Source organism: Microtus oregoni, unplaced genomic scaffold (genome assembly GCF_018167655.1).
Source record: "Microtus oregoni isolate MIOR12 unplaced genomic scaffold, Mior012 000035F_ref0000213, whole genome shotgun sequence".
NCBI classification, from domain to species: Eukaryota; Metazoa; Chordata; class Mammalia; order Rodentia; family Cricetidae; genus Microtus; species Microtus oregoni.
The window spans coordinates 8,679,587-8,698,747 of record NW_024543094.1 but is presented as its reverse complement, the minus strand read 5'-3'; the positions used below and the strand labels follow the sequence as shown (position 1 = coordinate 8,698,747).

The following is a 19,161-nucleotide window of genomic DNA, read 5'->3' as shown; positions in this document are numbered from 1 at the left end:
GTCATTGTTTAGACATAACGCCCATGCCCTCCTTACTTACTGCAGGAAATAAATCTTTCTCCTCTTTTGTGCTTCCTGAATGAACTTATTTTGATTTTTGCACCCACCACTGTATAGACCTGCTGTATTTGGTTCCATCATCTCCCATACCTTCAGGGGAGTCACAACCCAAGACTGACCCAGAAGACAACAGCTTGCCCCTCTTGCCTTTAAGGAGTATATTTCTTGCTTTCAGTCTCCCCGTGGGATCAAGCTAAGCTCAGTTTATCCCTGCACTCCTCTTGCTGCCTTTGCTCTGAGCACATGCTCTCTGTACATCTAGCTTTCTCAGGCTCCACTTCCAGCATAAGTCAGGTGGGAAATGCCCCCATGTAGAAGTGTGTTCAGAAGCTCGATTCTTTATAAGGAATCCTTCGCTGGCATTCGAAAAAGGAAAGACTTCTTCCTGTTCTTGAAATTCTTCCTTCATCTTGATTCTCAGTATAGCAAGAATCATGGGTTGGTCACTTTTGCTGAGACTTGAGCATATCTAAACATGTCTGGCCAGTTATAGAGTCTCTGAGAATCTGTTGTCAGCAGACACCCAAGAGACTTCTTGGCCAGGACTTAAGCAAAACTCTACTTGGGTCTACAGAGTGAAATGAGTGTACATCCAGCATGAAGCTAGACACTCAATGTCTGCCCTATGCCCTCATCATTGGGAAGTCATAGGCCGGATGAAGAAAGCAGAAGGGAAAGAGCTGCAACTGCTTTTTTCCACTTAAAACAGGCCTGCATAGCATTGGGCTAAAAGACAATGAAGCTTTATGCTCTTATGACTAAATACAGAATGGAAGAAAGAGACATCTTCACTCCTACATGAAATCAGGGTATCTGCAACCCTGAAACCCATCTCTAGGGAACCTCCAAATGACAGGAATGTGCCCTCCCCACCATGCTAATATGGCTCCTAATTTCTCAAGCAGGAAACCTGGGACATTTCTGCAAATATTTATCTGGCATGATAAGAAGAATTATGTCACACCACCTTGGAAAATGAAGTTTAGGAGTTGCACTTCCCAAATTAGCATGTGTGGCAGGAGTCTAGAAACAGCGCTCATCATCACTGGACTGTTCTAACCTACTGTAGCGCGCCCTCTACCTTTCCAGGGCCCCTTGTTTCTATCCCTTCTTGCCCTCACAGGTCCTGAACTCTGCATTCTTTCTGGTTGGAGCTACCCTTTGAAAGAAATCAGTCTAGCCCCTTACTGCATAAATTTAGCCCAGCTATTAAGCCTCTTTGCATATATATCAAAGACTGGTGTCTTGAAATTTTCTGCTCCCTAGGAAGAACTATTTGCATTTCAAAAGAAGCAGTACTACCCTGAAAGATCTCTTGGGAAGACAGGAGCTACTTTACGGATGGCATAGTCTATCGTCAAACCCAGATCATGTCCATCCATCCATCAAAAAAAAAAAAAAAAAGTGAGACACGTCTGCAAACTGAGGTCCAGTTTGCAGCTTTAGCCTTCAGTGGGTTTTGTTCAGAATTGGGCTGCAACTTTTTCTGTTCCTTTTCCTGGCCCGTGCTAGATGTTTGTGTGAGTGATTTTCTTACAATGAGCAGAATCTGATTTCAAAAGCTGGCATCAGGAAGACTTCTACGCTTTCAGCAAGCCTCCTTACTCTCTGCACCTCCAAGTCTTCACCTTTTAATACAATAATAATACCTGCATCAAAGGACCATTATGAAGAGGGAATGAGAGGAGGTCCTAAGACAAAGAAGGCAATAAATAAATAATAGTAATGATGTGGTTAGAGTCAAGGCAGAGGTTTTCCCCACTCCCTATCTTCCTCAACGATTCCCTTTCCACATCATTACTGTACCCACCTGGTCATTGGTAGGGATGACTCAAGGTAATCATAGGTGTCCTTATCTCTCCCAAACTCTTTAATAAGTAAATATTTATTGAAACTTGCTGTGAATAAATCACAGGACTAAGCCCTTGGGAATAATAAAAAGCATAGGTGCTATCCTGGTTTGCTTCAACTGTTAACATGACCTAGAATTATCTGGGGAAAGAATCTCAATTGATGAATTACCTAGATCATATTATCCTATATGCATGTTTGTAGTAAATTGTCTTGAGAGTTACCTGGTAGATGTAAGAGTTCCCAAACCATTTTCGGAGCACCATTCCCTAAGCAGGTAGTTCTAAAGTGTTTTAAAAATGCAAATTGTAGGGACCGAAGAAATAGCTCATCAGTTAAAAGTGCTAGCTGCTCTCCTAGAGAACCTGAGCTCAATTTCCCAGCACCTATATGGCAGCTCATAACCACCTATAACCAAAACGCAGAGGATATGATGCCCTCTTATGCCTCTACAGGCTTCAGACACAGACAAGATGCACAGACATATATGAAAGGAAAACACTCATATACATGGACTGGAGAGATAGCTCAGTGGTTAAGAGCACTGACTGTTCTTCCAGAGGTCCTGAGTTCAATTCCCAGCAACCACATGGTGGCTCAAAACCATCTGTAATGAGATCTGGTGCCCTCTTCTGGCCTGCAGGCATACAGGGAGGCAGACTGTTGTATACATAATAAATAAAAAAAAAACCACTCGTATACATACAATATTTTTTAATTTTTAAAAGAAAAGAAAGAAATCAGAGAATTTGCTAGCCTGCCTGCTTGCTAGCAAGAATGCATCGTCCATGATTCCTGCCACACTTTTTTAGCTGTGGAGTGAGTTCCTTGGTCAGAAGCAATGCTGTGTGAAATAGCAAACAGACCTATCTTCAAGTTCCTGCCATGACGGCTCTTATTGTTGGACCTGAAATTGAAAGCCAAATAAACATTTTCCTCCCTCATATTGCTTTCTGCAGAATATTTTATCACAGCAACAAAAATGAAGCTAAAGCAGGTACTTCTTGATATCGGCATCAAGAAGTTGACAGATCTTTTGATTAAGTAGAACTTGAAAGCACAAATAAATAGTGAATAGAGCACAGAAGCCATGTGAAAAATCATAATAGCTCAATGATAATGTGGGATGTGTAGCAAATGAGAATGAAAGAGAAGCATCGGAGCACTTTGAGCAAGAGCAGATTGGAGCGGTGAATGACAGGTGGCATCTGAGAAAATGAGGAGATAAAGGTACGGGGAGAAGTGTGGAGTCAGAGGCACAGAACTGATAGCAGGAGAGGATGAATGAGAAGAAGCGGACAGCAGCGGCTTTTATCTTTAATTAGCAAACAAAGTAATAGGCTTCATTCATTGTGGCAAGGAAGTACCGAGAAGGGCAGCCCCAACACGGCTACATAAAGCATAGGCAATCAAAACCCAGCCTTAGCATAGTGAGTTGTCACTGTGAGTGAGTTCTCAGAGCAAAGCTTTGCCTTCCAAACCTTCCACGCGCCTTAGCTGACTAGAACCTCGGCAGTCGTGGAGACGTTGAAACTGTGCAGGTTCAGAACTGAATTACAATTTACCTTGGTCTCTGGCTATAAAACCCCACTTCCTCCAAAATGGCTCTACATCCTAAAGGTTCTACAACTTCCCCAAAACAGCACTAGCTGCTGGGGACCAATTGCTCAAACTCACGAACCTATGGGGGCATTTCCCACTCAAACCTCAGGCCATCTAAGAAACGATGGTAGGTTTAGACCTGTGTGTCAGGAGAGCTCAGGTCATATAGTCTGAGCACTTCCTTTTGAATCTTCTGGAAAATCCCGTCTGTCGGGGTTCCCCTACTCAGGCATCATACAGTGGACACCCAAGTTTATTATAGAGTCACCCCAGTCCCACTAGACTCTACAACTTCCAAAATCCTACACTGGTCAATGGAGAGATGTTTGTCCTTTTCATGTTATGTTATTAATATAAACCTTTCAAAACTTATATCCAGAATATCTAATACTGTGATTATATATTCTTTGTAAAAATTTGCCTGAAGATCAGAGGGTAGATGTAACACCCGATTTTGTGTTACACCCTCGGTACAGTTCGCGTGCCACCGTACCCTATGCGAGTCAAGCAAGGGCCTGGAGATTGAAAGAACACACACAGAGACCTGGGTCATTCGAAAGGAGACCAGCCGAATGCCAGTTTATTCAGATTTGGGGGAGTCCTTATCTACCTAATTGCTGTACAAGGATCTCCGCCCAGGCAGGTGGGAAATTACCATATTAACAATGGAGACAATGCCCTGCAGCTAATCACCAGGTGGGACAGGGAGAGCACAGAAACAAGCAGGATGCTTAGTCAGCTGACCATAAACTGTCCCCGCAAACGCACCCCTGTCTGCCCTACAGGTAAAGCTAGCCACTAGCTAACCATAGAGGTCTGGAGGTCTGTACAGACAGACAGGAAGTGATATGGCTGGATGGTGTGGAAAGGCCTTCTGTATATGTGTTGCTTTTATTGGTTAATGAATAAAGAAGCTGCTTTTGGCCAATGGCTTAACAGAATATAGCCATGCTGGAAGAGGTATAGAGAGAGAGAGTAGGCGAAGTCAGAGAGATACCATGAAGCCACCAGAGGGAAAAGACGCCAGCTGCCAGCTGGAATCTTGCTGGTAGGACATGCCCCTCATGGTAAAACATAAAATAATAGAAATTGGTTAACCAAAGATATAAAAGCTAATTAGCAATACACTAAGACCTATGAGAATTCATGCTGCATAATACTTTGGAGTCAATTAATTTTTTACTTAAAACATATATATGTAATAATACTTATCATTGCTGATAGTACCTACCACACATTAGAAATAATTCTTGGGATGAATGTTCTCCTTACAACATCAGTTCTGCACATGCAGACTCCTCCCCACAAAACTTAAGTCTTAGTGTATGAGTTTACATCTTGTTGCTGTGGTAAACACCACAACCAAAATCAAGTTGGAGAGGAAAGGGTTCATTTCAGCTTACAGTTTCTGGTCCACCATGAAAGGAAGCTAGGGCACAAACTCAAGGCAGAAAGCTGGAGGCAGGAACTAAAGCAGACGCCATGGAGGAGTGCTGCCTATTGGACTCCCTGTGGCTAGCTCAGTTTGCTTTCTTTTATACTGCCCTGAAGTAGCACCACCCAGAATGGGCTGGGTCTCCCACAGAAGTTATTAACCCGGAAAATGCCCACAGGCTTACCAGACCAATCTGATGGGGGTTATTTTCTCATTTAAGATTCCCTCTTAGCCAGGCAGTGGTGGCGCACGCCTTTAATCCCAGCACTGGGGAGGCAGAGGCAGGCGGATCTCTGTGAGCTCAAGGCCAGCCTGGTCTACAAGAGCTAGTTCCAGGACAGGATCCGAAGCTACAGAGAAACCCTGTCTCAAAAAACCAGAGAGAGAGAGAGAGAGAGAGAGAGAGAGAGAGAGAGAGATTCCCTATTTCCAGACTATGTCTAAGTTTGTGTCACGTTGACAAAAACAAGCAAGCAGGACACTTGGGAAATTAAGCAGCCTGTACTTTGACTCATTGTCAGTCAAATGAATCAATTAACACAGAGATGGGTGGATAAAGTGCTTAGTTCTGTACTCAGCCACAAAATAAGGGTCAACATGCATTAACAAAGTCAGGTGAGCTGACCTCAGGAACTTCTTTTGGTGTGCTACAGCCTAAATTGCTTCTGGGCATGCTCTTCTAAGCGACTTCATCTTGGTATGGTGACCGCTGCAGCACAGCCAGGACGACTCTGCATGGCATGCCCTGAACAAGGGAAAATTAACAGAGAACTCATAAGGATGTTTTACTCAGAGCTGCTGGAGACAGAATTGTCTCCCTCGTGACCCCAGGGTAACAAGACTGCTTGGTCTTCCTGCCCTCCACCAGGGACCATAGCTCCATGTCCCCTACACCACCCACAGAACTGCTCCCTGTCCCTCTGGTGTGACATACAAAATCACCACGTACCACTCCACAGCTGACTTCACACTGACTCATTTTTCAAAATAAAGCGAAGTGTCAGGCAGGTTTCCGAAATTCTCTCCCAGGCCTGGCAAGCAATGACCCCAGGGGCTCCCGAAGGTGTGGGGAGGAAGCCAGAACAGGAGATGTGGACGGCAGAGCCAGGACACACTGAAGGTTGAAATTAATCACCAGATGGCCCCAGAAGCTCATTTCTGCACGCCACCAACAGGAGTGGAATTTCTCATGCAATCTCAGAAAGCAAAAACAAATGAGTACTTGAAGTAGCTTGAGGGTTTCGCAGACCAGAATTAAGCACCTCCGATACCCCAGGTCCTGGGCTTGTTACTGGGAGGTAGAGATGGATGAACAAGGCTGCCTTTGGGTAGCACAGCATTCTGCTACCGAGAAAGAGCAGGTAGGTTTTTATATGTTTTTACCAAAGACTGAAGCTCTGAGGAAGAGCACCTTCTGTCCTGATCTTCAGTACCCTGGTCCCTATGGTAAGTAAATGCTTCTTCATGTGCGACACAGGAAAGGGGACTTTTGCAGCCTATCACTAGAACACACCAGGTAAATCTGCACCTTAAAGGGCTAGGTTGCTGAACCTAGTCATACAGATTCTTTTTAAAAAAAAGTCACTGGTGCTTTATAAGACCCTGAGTTTTCTAGAATAATCCAGAACAAGAGAACCATTGTTAACCATTAATGCCAGGAGTGCTGGTACAAACTGGTAATCTCAGATCTGGGGAAGCAGAAAGAGGAGGGTACCCGGTCTCGATGACCAACCAGTCTAGCTTCACTGATGAGCTCCAGGCCAGTAAGAGATCCTATCTCTAAGGGGGTGGATGTTTACCTGTTGCAAGTGCAGCTCCAGGACATGCAGTACCTTCTTCTGGCTTTCAAGGGCCCCTGAGCTCACATGTACACATTCACACACATTTACACATATACACGGGATTAAAAAATAAAATAATAAAAGATCCTATCTAACACTGGACACGTTTCTTTAATGGTAAAAGATGAGTTTTGATATTGAGGGAAAGCAAGAGGACAGGGAACAGATAACCTTGGCCACTGGGAACCAAGAAAGAACATTGAACTCAAAGTTTCTCTCCTTGGGTTTCTAACTGGTCCCCTGTGTGGCCCTTTGCTTTTATCTCAGGAGAGAGCAGTGTGGCTCCTCCTCCCACCTTCGCATAGGTGCGATCCCTCCACTGCATTGCGAACTCCTGTTAGCTCCCTTTCCCACTGCTCTACCAAAGCAACTTAAGGAGGAAAGGGTTCATTTTGCCATGCAGTCTGAGGTACACCAGACAACAAGAAGGATGCTAAGTCGGAAGCACGATGCAGCTGGATGCAGCTGGTGGCAGTCCATCTGTAGTCAGGACCCCAGCCCATGGGATAGCACTGCCCACATTCAGCATGGGCTTCCCCTCCTCAGTGAAATCTTTCTGGAAATACCTTTGCAGACACATCCGGAGGTGTGCCTCCTAGCAGATTCTAAACCTAGTAAAGTTGACAGTGATGTTAGCCCTCACAGACCCCGAAGCCTTTAGTTCCTCTGCACATCCTTTCTGGCCTACCAGCTGAGCTTAGATTTAAATAAATATTTTTCTTCATTGCCTCCATCTCATTTCACTCCTCAAATTCCACAGACACAGACTGTGCAATCCTAAGAGCCTGCTGTGACACGCACGCTCACTTCTCAGGGTCTAGCTTTAGCTAGGTCTTAAAACAAAGACTCTCTTTTGGGAGGAGGACTAATTTGACAGAGTCTCAGTGTATCCCAGACTTCCCTGGAACTTGCAATCCTCCTTCCTCCACCCCCATAGGCCTTGGATTGCAGAAATGTATCATCTAACCCAACTGGAGACCTTAAAAACTTAAAAGCCCCATTTCCAGTGTTTGCTAGTTAGTGTGGTATAAACACAGATGACCCAGAGATGGAAGGTTTGCACACAGAGGCTCCGGGTCCTTCTTGTCTATCTTCCATTAAAGTACACCCACGGTAGCAGCCTTGTGAAAATGCAGCTCTACTTGCAAGGTTCCCTGTGGGATGTGTCCATGGTACTCACCCTTAAAAGAAAAGAAAGAAGAGGGGGGAAATCAACAAGATGACACTCTCTCTGGGTCTCCGCATATGGCTTAGGAGTTGCTCACTTAGATGTATGTATTGACAGATAACAGAAGGGGATTTTTCTTCTCCAGAAGGCATCCCATATGGATCCTCAAGAAATGGCACTTTCCCCCTCGCAGTGCATAAGCTAACACACACATGCTTTGTTAAACTTCCCCAAGCCAGCTACGGAGAGAACATCTCTCCACTACCCTCCTTAGAACAGATATTGGTTACACGTCACATCCTAAAAATAATCTTCTATTTATTAAGGGAAGTCATCGGATGCAGTAGCAGGAGTGCCTGTCAGGGCTCGGAAACAAAAACCACGCCACTGTTTTGATGAATTTGTTCTATGCTTCTGAACACAATGTGAAAAAAGTTAATGAATGAGGCCCAGGTAAGCCTGAGGGGTTTCTCTAAATCAGTGCATCAAAAGTCACAGCACATTCCCAACAGTTTTAAGAGAGGTTGTTGATGGGCATATTTCAAAGCAAACAACACTGCTGCTCTGACAAGCCAATTATATTACCTTACAGTGCCTACAGGCACATAAATTATACACTAACATATTTTAGTCTACTCCTAAGAAAGCGGTGATTCTCTGGCAGTCCTGACAGCATGCCTGCCCCCTAGTGGGGTCTCGGGAAAATGCTCTATGTCCTAACTGCCATTGCCCAGGGAGCACATGGAGACCCAAACCCATGAATTCAGAGCCTCACAGCAGAGATTTGCACACAGAGGTGTTCTGAAGGGCGAACCCGACCTCAGAGTCGTGTGTGTGTGTGTGTGTATGTATGTGTGTGCGTGCAGCGTGCGCGCATTTGTAAGCACCTTTTAAAAAATCTTTTCTTATTATTATTTTATGTCTATAAGTGGCTGCATGTATGTGTGTACACCATAGACCGGCCCAGTGCTCTCAGAGGTCAGAAAAGGGTGTTGGGTTCTCTGAAACTGGAGTTATGGGTGGTTGTGAGTCATCATGTGAGTGTTAGGAGCCAAACCTGGGTGCTCCGGAAGAGCACCAAGTGTTCTTAATTGCAGAGCCAACTCTCCAGGCCCAAACAACCAAAATCATTGGCTTTCTCGCCAAAAGATGTTAGCCAGAGTCAGGAAGAGATCAGGGGAGTTCTCTGTCTTTCACGGTCTTCATTGTGGATTCTGCCAGACAATCTCCAAAAGTGGTAGACAATTCCAAATCTTACAAAGTGGCCCAAACAAATCCATTGAGGGCTTCCCTCCTTCCATACCCAGCCCCTGCTTTCTTGCCTTTTTTAGAAGAAAAAGCCCTCCGAAGAACCCAGCAACTTGGGCCATGAAACATTAGAAACATTGTTAGAGGCTGGAGAGGCAGTTCAATTGGTAAAGTGCTTTCTATGTAAGTATAGGGACTCCAAGGCAGTGTCCAGAAGCCACATTTTAAAAAAACAAATGTCTCTGCTGGAGAGATAGGTCAGTGGTTATGAGCACTGACTGCTCTTCCAGAGGTCATGAGTTCAATTCCCAGCTAGAGTGGGATCTGATGCCCTCTTCTGGCATAAAATCATACATCCAGATAGAGCACTCATATACATAAAATAAATAAGTAAAACAAACAAAAAGGCCAAATATCAACACGAATTGGGTTTTGTTTGTGTTTTTCTTCTTCTTTTTAGTGGGAACGATGGGGGTAGACTAAGGGGGAGGAAGGGAATATAATCGGGGTGCATGATGTGAAATTCCCAAATAATCAATAAAAATATTGTGTTGGCCGGGCGGTGGTGGCGCACGCCTTTAATCCCAGCACTCGGGAGGCAGAGGCAGGCGGATCTCTGTGAGTTCGAGGCCAGCCTGGTCTACAAGAGCTAGTTCCAGGACAGGAACCAAAAGCTACGGAGAAACCCTGTCTCGAAAAATCAAAAAAAAAAAAATTGTGTTGGAAAAAAAAGCCAAGTGTAATGGAACACACTTAGAATCCTAGTGCCAGAGAGGCAGACAGGTCCCGGGGCTCACTGGCCAGCCAGTCTAGCCTACTTGTCAAGCTCTCGGCTGGTGAGAGACCTTGTCTCAAAAGTAAGGTGGAGAGCACCAGAGGAGTGACACACAGCACTGACATTTGGCCTCACGCACATGTGCACATGAAGTACGCACACTCGGACACACACACGGTGGGGGGGGGGAGGACTTTTTAAAAAGGTTGTGAGAACAGAGTGCCGTCTGATTCCACTTTCACTGTAGTCTTCAACTATGGACCTAAGCCGAGGTTCCTCTGTATACCTGGCATGAATGCATAGTCACAAAACAGAGCAATTTCCCATTTCCCAAACAAGTAGGAAGAAAGCAAATAATCCAAAATAGTGTGTCTTCTGTGACCATGTTTGGCTGAGTTTGACCGACATTTTACGGAGGTTGACCTTGAATGCCGGGAAGACTTCTGAAAAACCTAAGGTTCTGTTCTTTCTCACTTTGTCTCTTCTTTTCCAGATAATAGAAATTGCTTTGGTATAAGAATGAAGCCACTTAACACTCTACCGATGGCAATATTTTATATTATTCACATGATTTAGGAAATACAGCAAATCCACTTACTCTGACTCATTCTGTCATACTAACTAGTATGGGGCTCACCATGACTGTCAGAGATGTGCAGTTTGCTCAGCATGATACTCTACTTTCCAAGTAGCAAATGGAGTCCCCTCACACCATTCCCCATCAGCATAAAGCTGTGTATTCCAAGTTCGGAGAAATTAGATTCGGGTGGTGGGAGACTTGTGATTCATCCATTACCAGAGCCAACAGTCTGACCCTTCTAAATAATGTGAACTTTCAATTGCTCATGGGGACCGTTTCAGCTTTCCAATGAAGAAACTGCAAGGTTCTATATCTCTGTGCACGGACATGAAACACATGCACAAAGTGCCGACCATGGATACAGATATGGTGTGGTCTCAATAAACTATAATTTCAGAAGTTTGTTGGGATAGAAAACATGCTTCTCTTTCTTACAGGATTGGAAGTTCTTGGAAGAGAGAACACTTCCTCTATGGATCACCATGGCGCAGCCTAGAGTAGATGTTTCTTTGGGCTGTCCAGCTGCTGAACCCCTTTGAAAATTAGAAAACCCCCACTTTTTATATAAACAGATGAAGGTCTTGAGACCATGCCCTAGATGGTGGGTGTGTTCTACTAGCCATTATTATTTCCATTGTTTGTGTTTTATATTGTTCACCTGTTTACATTATTTATCTAGCGGCCTGTGTGTGGGCTCACACTTGACAGCATGCCTACTGCATGGTCCTCAGGCCACCTTTCAGGAGCAGTTCTCTCTACCTACCATATGGGTCGGGTTGACCAAATTTGGGTCATCAGACTTGATGACAAGCGTCTGTACGCACCACACCATCTCACCAGCCCAGTGCTACTCTTAGGACCTCTGGGGGTTCTTTGTGGAATGGGATCTTTGTTTGCAAATCTACTTGAGAAGTCAGAAAAGAACATCGGAAACCACTAAATTATGTTGAAAGGGATAGCGAAGAACAACGCCAGCCTACTAATGCATTTCCCTTTTGTTTTAATTTCTTCTTATTCTATAAAAATTCTTTGTTTCATACATGTATATGATACTTTTCCATCATCTTCATCCACACCGTCCCCTCTCGCCCCTTCCCTCTCCCAGTGAAAGAACCTTGGGATCTTAGCAGAAGAGTGAGCAATTCTCTCTGACATGAACGGCGTTGTAAAATGCTTGAGTTTTAGCAGCAGGGTGTGCTGCCTGCCATTCTTGGGGATGGTGACCCCTGCTCTGCCGTGTTTACTAAGACTGGGGCTGCCCAATCCAGGAGATTATCAGAATGCAGTCAACTCTTTTTCCACTTAAATCTTAATGAACCTGCAACCGGGGAATCTGATTGACACGTTCAAGAACTGATGGCTCCTTGGACTGGAGAGGGAGGGGGAAAGGAGTAGGGGGAGGGGGAGAAGGGTGGGAGGAGGGGGAGAAGGGTGGGAGGAGGGGGAGGGAAATGGGAGGCTGGGAGGAGGTGGAAACTTGTTTTTTTTTTTCTCCCTTTCTCAATAAAAAAAAAAAGAATTCTCAAAGACTAGATAGATCTCCAGGAATAAAGGAACTTTCCACAAAAAAAAAAAAAAAAAAAAAGAACTCAGTAAACAATCAGTGACTGTAGAAGCAATGCCTGGTAAAGTCCTAGCTCTATCATGCAATTCCTTCCACAGCACATCACTGTCCCTCGAAGCTGCTGCTGTTTTCAGACAGCCAGCTCCCACCATCCCCACATTAAGTCAAGAATGCAGATGCAACTATTCTTTTCCTTTTAATTTTACATTCTATCCACAGTTCTCCCAGCTCCTCCCATACCCCTCCCACCTCCCTCCCAGTTCGTCCCCTATCAACTCCTCCCAATGGGTAAAGGCTACCATGGGAAGTCAACAAAGTCCAGCATATTAAGTTGGGGTAGGACCAAGACCCTCTCCCCTGCATTAAGGCTAAGAAGCATGGCACCCCACCATAAGGAATGAGCTCCAATAAGTTAGCTCATCCACCAGGGATAGATTCTGGTCCGACTGCCAGATGCCTCATAGAAAAATATGGAACGCTTCACGAATTTCCATGTCATCCTTGCGGAGGGGCCATGCTAACCTTCTCCATGTCATTCCAGTCTTTAGAATATGCACTGCTGCAGCAAACACAACCGCAACTATGAAGACACTCGACACTGCTTTTGGTTTATAGCTGTTGGGGCAGGAGGGCGCAATGCTTGCTCTTCATCGTCAACTGGACTGCATTACCTAAGAGAGGAACCTTGGGATGGGCGTGTCTACAAGGTATTTCCAGGGAGGTTTAACTGAGAAGGACCATCCATAGACAGGAGTCCTGAGCTAAATAAAAAGAGGGGAAATGATAGAACAAGCCAAGCACACACCCCCTCCTCTGTTTCCAGACTGGGGGCACAGTGTGACTAGCCATCACAATGTGATTAGCCTGTCATGTTCCTTGTCGTGCCTTCCCTGCCATGATGGGGTGTACCCTTTGTCATGTCTTTTGCCACAGCAACAAGAAGAGTAACTAATACAGACCAGGGAGGGAGTAGGGATGTTGCTGTGATAAACCATTTCACAGGAAGGTATTTTTGTACTAGCTTGCAAGAGGAAGAGGGAAATGCTGTTGTACATGGAAAGCGTAATGGCCTGTTATAATAGTGCTGTAGGAGACAGAATGCCAAGAGACATGCGCACAGTGGGATCCTGGCTCAGGATATTTTAGCAGAGAACAAAGACTCTATTGGGAGTTGGACTAGAAACCATTCCTTTTACAACCTGGCAAAAGTCTGGCTGACTTCTGCATGTGTCCCAAGAACTAAAGTGAGGCTGAATTAAAAAATAATGGACTCTCTGTTTGGTAGAGGAAACTTCAAGAGGGCATGACATTCAGATGCAGCATGGGTGCTGCTCAGCTCTGGGGTGTAGGAGGACAGAAAGATAAAACATGTTCGGCAAGGAAAGAAAAGGAGTGTGAGTTTTAGGATGAAGCAAACATGGAGAAGTGATTAATTGACCTGATTAATGTCATCTAAGAGAAACAAAGCTTCTATTGGGACAAGACTCCACCCAGTGAAGACTCCAGCTTATGAAAATTCTATTTCCTCTGAATGAAAAGACTCTGACCTCAGAATATCAAAAAAAGGTTATGAAGTTAAAAACAACCACCTCTGGAATGACGGCCCTGAGCTCAGCCACCAACACACACCAAGTCCTTACAGCTGTGGTAAAACTGGCATCAGAACTTCACCAGGTCATCCACATGCAGCTACTTTTTCAGGCATACAAAGTGTTCCGGGCTCATGGAGGCTGCCCCAAGGTTCCAGAAAGCTGCTGGGACCAGTATCGCATGGCAAGGCTCAAGCCTGCAATCGGGCCTAAAGAGACCATTGCATGAGGCTGTGAAAGTGAGGCCTAAGCTACATTTAAGACCCCAGGCTGTTGAGAGTTCTCAGAGAGCCTTACTTCAAGTGCTGGTGGCAGCATGCCGGGCCTCCAGACTACAGGTAGAAAAGTTCAGAAGGAGAAAATGAGCTGAATGCAACATTCATCTCTCTCTTCTTCCTGAGTGCAGGTGCAGTGAGTCACCAGCCTCCCCCTCCTGGGGCCGCTGTGACAGCTGCCCTCACTACCACACCCCCAGACTGTGAGGTAGAATAACCCCTTTCTTCTTTAAGTTGCTTTCATCAGGAATTTTCTATAACAATGATTAAAAATAACCACTCAAAAAGGACGTCAGGGTCCACATTTAGTCAATGCATGGCACACAAGGTACGCTCTCTCCTATTTATCATAAATAAAGACAAATACATTATTTAAAAGTGTAGGGTATATCTTTTTTAATAGAAAATCAGCTCAATTTATGATTCAGGAAACGAAACCAACCATCTATGGAGCCAATTCAAATTCTATCCATCTTTTATTTTTCCTAAAACTCCTGATCTGAACCATGAGAAATATTGCATAGAGTGAATACAGTTCAATGCTTTGAAGCATCTGATGTTCTCACGGCAGGCCCTCGCCATTCACTGCTTCTCATGGGGAGGCTTTCTGATGTCACTTATTTCTGCATTCTTTAGCCACAGCTTCCATCAGTTAAGCTAATCCCTCTTCTTTCCTCCTCTATCTTGTGACTCTTGTAAACCCTAACTGGGCATCCTGGGTACTCCCAGGGCCTTCTTCCCAGCTCCTTTCCTTGTCACTTGTGTTCATAGGCTTAACCACAAAGCTCCGTGCCATCCTGAGGCTTCGTTTCAATGCTTAGTGCCAGCAGCACGCTCACCCTGAAAGGTAGCACATCTATACCAAGTTACTTCTAGTGAGTGTGCTGGGTGGATTATCTGAACACAGAACAAACATGATGAAAGGGGTGTTTCTGCATCTACACCTGAAACAGGGAGAGCCAGAGGAGCACCTCTACCATGTTTCTGTGGTACATTTGTACATGAATATACTCATACATGGTTGCATGTGACTATCCCCCACATTCACACATGTAGTTTGTATGCATTCAGAGGTTATGTGTGCTGAGTTATGTATGCTTATGTATGTACACTGTATAGTGTGAATCTACTTATATCTACTTATGTCTCCTAGTCATTACTGTGTTGCTGTGAAGAGACACCATTACCACAGCAACTTTTATCAAAGAAAGCATTTAACTGGGGCTTGCTTACAGTTTCAGAGACTTAGTCCATTATTATCATGGCAGGGAGCATGCAGCATGCAAGTAGACATGGTGTTAAAGAAGTAGCTGAGAGTTCTACATCTGGATCCACAGGCAGTGGGGAGAGAGACATACTGGGCCTGGTTTGGGCTTTTGCAACCTCAAAGTCCACTCCCAGTGACACACTTCCTCTACCAAAGTCACACCTTGTAATTTCTTAAGTGGTACCACTCCCTGATGACTAAGCACTCATATATAAGCCTATGGGAGCCTTTCTTATCCAAACCACCACAGTATGCCTGCACAGGTATGCTATGTGCTTGTACATTCTTGTGTGGTACATTTTTGTGTGTGCATGTGTGAGAAACAGGAGAGTGGGGGAGAGAGAGGAAGAGAGAGAGATCCGAATGGAACTGAGGACCCAGGGAAGTCAAACAACAATGGAGAGGGAGCCTGAGGACAAAGTAGGCACAGTCGCCTCTGGATACCCTGTACAGCACTGCTTACCAGCTCCAGGCCCAGGCCCAGTTCCTGTGCCACACAGGCTCCTGAGAGCAGTTAAAATGTTCCTGCTGTCACTTAGGATCAATGGCTTCAGAATAGCAGAGATTGTAGAAAATACTACCTGTGCCCTTATGTCTCTCTTTTCCACGAAGAAAGGCTGCCAAAGCCTTCAGTGTCACAATACATTGGGGGTTTTGGTGCTGTGGTTGTCCTACCAGGCACTGGTTTGCAGACAGGACTAATGTGTAGACTAAAGCCAGACACTGCTGAGTAAAGCAATTCCTATGACATTTGGAAGCGCTGATAGCCGCCATAGAAATCCACTCGGCGCACCTCAGCTTCCTTCAGCCATGATTATGGCGGCCAAGAGGTTAAGACGGTGTTTGTGCCAATCAATCCAGGCAGAAATGTGGTCAGGACACTTCAAAGGAATTTAATGCTTTTTAAATCAGGGTCATATTGATGGTATTTATTTACTTATTTGATGACTTATTTGGGGGTTCTAGAGGTTGAACTTGGGGTTATGTGCATGCTCAGCATGGGTTTTCTCACTAAGCTACACCTCCAGTCCCCAAAATGCAAAACACTAATCACAAAGGCTACATGGTGGAAATGTAGGGCTCTTTTCACTATAGAAATCTTTCCATTTTTCTGTGGTCTTTGTTTCTCAAACTGAGCACTGACTAGTGTGTGCACATGAATAACAGACACCAGAAAAGATGGAAGAACTGTTGTTACTCAAAGATTTCATGGGGATAAGACTAATGGTTGCCCCCTCCAGACAGACCAATGGGGCAGTGTAGTGTCAGAAAGATCTTTCTTCCATAGTATAAGGCAACTAAGTGTGGACTAAGCATCATTCTGGTCCTACCTAACATATTTTACAACTAAGTTCAAAGTAACCCCCAAAGCATTTTAAAATAACCATATGATTGGCCTAAGATCTAGAATATTTGTAGGAATATTAAGATACCTAGCGCATTAAAAGGTAAAATTTACTGTCAAGAATACAATCAAATCTTACCAGATATGTAAGTGATAAAAACAGAATTCAAAATGAAAAAATTAACTCATAAAATATGACCTGGGGTCAGTTGCTAGACTCAGCAGAGAAACACACTAAGCTCTATTATAATTGTGTTCCACGTGCTCCGCAAACTAACGATGATGGAGCGAGAAAAAAGACACTAATTGGAATTCCAGAGGTGACAACATCAGAACCCAACTTTAAAGACACAGGATGGGGTTGGTGGTAAATACAAGGTTACAAAACCCAAAACCCAAGCATTGGGTTCATTACAGAGACTATGCTCAGAAAGACAAAAGGGGACAGTGAAAAAGGTGCAGATGCAGGGGAAAGGGCATATCTGCACACTGTTGGGATGAGGGTAATTAGTATAGCCAGTGTAGAAAGAAGGAGGAGTATTCCTCCCCAAAATTAAGAATAAAGCCACCGAGTCATCCAGCAATCCCACCACTAGGCACATATCCAAACAATATGATATCACAAAAAAGGAGACTCTCCTCCAGCACGGGAAGAGATCTGCATTCCTGTGTTTACAGCAGCACTCTTCCCAACGGTCAAGAGATCAAGTTAATCAGTCTGAAAGATGCTTAGAGTATATAAAGTGTACACACACACGGACACAGAGAAATGCACACCAAAACACATGCACATAAACACACACAGTGACAGATACACACAGTCAGAGAGACATGAATACTTTTCAGCCACTAAAAGGGATAAAATCTTATCTGCAGCAATCTGAATAGAATTCAGTGAGACAAGCACAGAAACATAAATACTACACAATCTCAGCCACATATGGGATGTAAAAAAGTTGATCTTCTAGAAGCTGAGTAGTATGGTAGTGACTAGGAGCTGGGACGAGGGAAACAAGGGATAAGAAAAAGCAGGCAAGAACCCAATTATGAGTGAGTATATCCCTTGTTCATCTTTTTGGGTCTGGATTACCTCACTCAGGATACTATTTTCTATTTCCATCCATTTGCATGCAAAATTCGAGAAGTCATTGTTTTTTACCGCTGAGTAGTACTCTAATGTGTATATATTCCACATTTTCTTCATCCATTCTTCCATTGAAGGACATCTAGGTTGTTTCCAGGTTCTGGCTATTACAAATAATACTGCTATGAACATAGTTGAACAAATGCCCTTGTCATATGATCGGGCATCTCTTGGGTATATTCCCAAGAGTGGTATTGCTGGGTCCAGGGGTAGGTTGATCCCGAATTTCCTGAGAAACCGAAACACTGCTTTCCAAAGTGGTTGCACAAGTTTGCATTCCCACCAGCAATGGATGAGTGTACCCCTTCCTCCACAACCTCTCCAGCAGAGGCTATCATTGGTGTTTTTGATTTTAGCCAATCTGACAGGTGTAAGATGATATCTCAAAGTTGTTTTGATTTGCATTTCCCTGATCGCTAAGGAGGTTGAGCATGACCTTAAGTGTCTTTTGGCCATTTGAACTTCTTCTGTTGAGAATTCTCTGTTCAGATCAGTGCCTCATTTTTTAATTGGGTTAATTAGCATTTTAAAGTCTAGTTTCTTGAGTTCTTTATATATTTTGGAGATCAGACCTTTGTCTGTTGAGGGGTTGGTGAAGATCTTCTCCCAGTCAGTGGGTTGCCTTTTTGTCTTAGTGACAGTGTCCTTTGCTTTACAGAAGCTTCTCAGTTTCAGTAAAGAACCTTCATCTGGCGATGGATAGAGATAGAGACAGAGACCCACACTGGAGCACTAGACTGAGCTCCCAAAGTCCCAATGAGGAACAGAAGGAGGGAGAACATGAGCAAAGAAGTCAGGACCACAAGGGGTGCACCCACCCACGGAGACAGTGGGGCTGATCTATTGGAGCTCACCAAGGCCAGCTGGACTGTGACTGAAAAAGCATGGGATAAAACCGGACTCTCTGAATATGGCGGACAATGAGGGTTGCTGAGAAGCCAAGGACAATGGCACTGGGTTTTGATCCTACTTCATGTCCTGGCTTTGTGGGAGCCTAGCCAGTTTGGATGTTCTCCTTCCTAGACCAGGATGGAGGGGGGAGGACTTTGGACTTTCCACAGGGCAGGGAACCCTGACTGCTCTTCAGACTGGAGAGGGAGGGGGAGAGGAGTAGGGGAGGGGGGGAGGGGGGAGGGGAGGAGGAGGCGGAAATTTTTTTTTCTCAATAAAAAAAAAGTGGGAAACACACACAAAAAAAAAAATTTAGAAAGTCAGGGCTGGAGAAATGGTTCAGCAGTTAAGAGTGTGGGGACTGAAGTTCGGTTCTTACCACCCATATCAGGTGGCTCACAACTACCTGTAACTTCTAGTGAGAGCTGATGCTTCTGGTCTCTGCAGGCACTTGCATGCAATGTAAATAATCCCATATATACATGTACACATATTTAAAAATAAAACTTGTAGAAAATTTTAAAAA

At 44.4% G+C, this 19,161-nt stretch overlaps 1 non-coding gene across 1 annotated transcript; it reads right to left on the bottom strand.

Annotated features, from left to right (window-relative positions):
* Positions 1 to 12,588: 12,588 nt before the first annotated feature.
* Positions 12,589 to 12,696, bottom strand: LOC121432768. Its single transcript, XR_005972223.1, has one exon. It is a non-coding gene; the product is annotated as a U6 spliceosomal RNA (small nuclear RNA).
* Positions 12,697 to 19,161: the final 6,465 nt, after the last annotated feature.